Source organism: Hipposideros armiger, unplaced genomic scaffold (assembly GCF_001890085.2).
Source record: "Hipposideros armiger isolate ML-2016 unplaced genomic scaffold, ASM189008v1 scaffold_1323, whole genome shotgun sequence".
Classification (NCBI taxonomy): domain Eukaryota; kingdom Metazoa; phylum Chordata; class Mammalia; order Chiroptera; family Hipposideridae; genus Hipposideros; species Hipposideros armiger.
The window spans coordinates 6883-8990 of record NW_017732673.1 but is presented as its reverse complement, the minus strand read 5'-3'; positions in this window follow the sequence as shown (position 1 = coordinate 8990).

The window sequence follows — 2108 nt, the reverse complement described above, 5'->3', positions numbered from 1 at the left end:
CCGGTGGCGAAAGGACAGTCCGAACACCCCAGACAAGGGAAAAATCATCATAAAAAAAAGAGAGACATGAAAAGCACCACTCAGTTCTGTGCACTTGGAGCATTCTCTTCTTAGAGGTTGCAGAAGGGAGAATGGTGGGATCCTGGATGAAGACAGAGGCAAGGCCAGGTAGCTAATGGCATAGTTATTTTATTAGAATTTTATATGACACATTGTTATATGTTGCCATTAAGCTACATGAGTGACTTCAATGATTAGATAAACCGGTGACTTAAGTGATTAAATAAAATAACCCATGATATTCTATCACTTTTTTATAAAAATAATATCTGAATCAGTGCTAATGTCTTGATTTTTAGCATATTGTGGTTGTGTAGGAAAATATATTTAAGTGAAATATAAATTTCAGTATTGGGGTGAAGGAGTATCATGTTGGCAACCTACTCTCACAGGTTCAGAAAAATATCTGTACTGTACCTGCAACCTTTCTATAAGTTTGATGTTGCTTCCAAATAATAATACAAAGAGAAAACCAAGGCTGAAAAAGTTATATAATCTGGCCAAGTCCACATGGATAACAAGTGGCAGCTCCAAAGTGCAACTTGGGTGTTTCTGACTCCTAAATCCACACCCTCCCCCACCAACTACATGGCCTTGGACATCCCAGCTGCCTCCCCACCAGACCCTTCAAAATCTGTTCAAGAGCACCTCTGTTCTTGCTTCTTCGCCTGCGGACCAGCCCCCCCACCCCACCCCAAGCCGAGCTGAGGTCCTTTTGATGGAATTGCTCCCCCACTTGCCTAACCTGGCCCTGGCCCTGACCCCCATTTCCCGCCTGGCCCAGCACCCACATCAGGGCACGTGGCAGGCAGCAACAGGTCAGCTGAAAGCACTCAGCACTCCAAGTGGGCTCTGGCTGGTTTCCTGCTCCTTGAAGTGGGGTTCCATCCGCTGAGCTCATTCTACCCCTCTCCCCCAAATCGTCCCACACTTCCTGAGGATCTCAAGATTTTTCAAGCCACTTACAGGTAAGAATGGCAATTTTTTCTTGTCTTGGTTCCCCATTGTTACCATTCCTACAGTTTGAGATTTCCTTCTAATCAAGTGCTTAAATAGCAAATCTCATCAGAGATTCATACGAAGTTCCTACAATTAAGTTCGTGAACTTGTTGCAACGATGTTGCTAATCTTTTTTTATATCAGAGGGATTATTCATTATGAATTTGTACCAACTGGACAAACAGCTAACCAAGTTTACTATTTGGAAGTGCTGAAAAGGCTGCATGAAAAAATTAGACAACCTGAACTTTTCACCAACAATTCATGGCTCTTGCATCACGACAATGCATCAGTTCACACGGCACTCTCTATGAGGGAGTTTTTAGCCAATAAACAACTGTATTGGACCACCCTCCCTACTCACCTGATCTGGTCCCCAGTGACTTCTTTATCTGAAGATAAAGGGAATATTTAAAGGAAGACATTTTGATGACATTCAGGACATCAAGGGTAATATGACGACAGCTCTGATGGCCATTCCAGAAAAAGGAGTTCCAAAATTGCTTTGAAGGGTGGACTAGGTGCTGGCATCGGTCCATAACGTGCCAAGAGGAGTACTTCGAAGGTGACCGTAGTGACATTCAGCAATGAGGTATGCAGCACTTTTTCTAGGATGAGTTCGCAAACTTAATTTTTATATGTCACCCATGACAAAGACAGAAACTGCTGCTCTCCTGCGACCTTCCAGGCCTGGCCCTGCCTTCCTACAGCTGAGTCTACCGTGCAGAGCAAAGGGGAATATGCATTACCTGTGATATGACAGTCATTACCTGTGACTCCGAGCCATATGCCCACCCAACTTAGCAGCAAGCTCCAGAAGCAGGAGCTGGGACGCCATGGGGCTCAGTGCTGAGGTATAGCCCATGATCCCATGAGAGACAGTTTGTTCCAGATCAACCTGACCACCTCAGCTTGAGCCAGGGCCTCTGCACTGTCTGGAACCACATGGACCCTTCCAAAAGCTAAAGACGCTCTGGAGCTGGAATGGAAGGAGTCACATGGGGATATCCCTGTATCTTGCTGATCTGCCTCTTTTCTCTCCTGGGAAA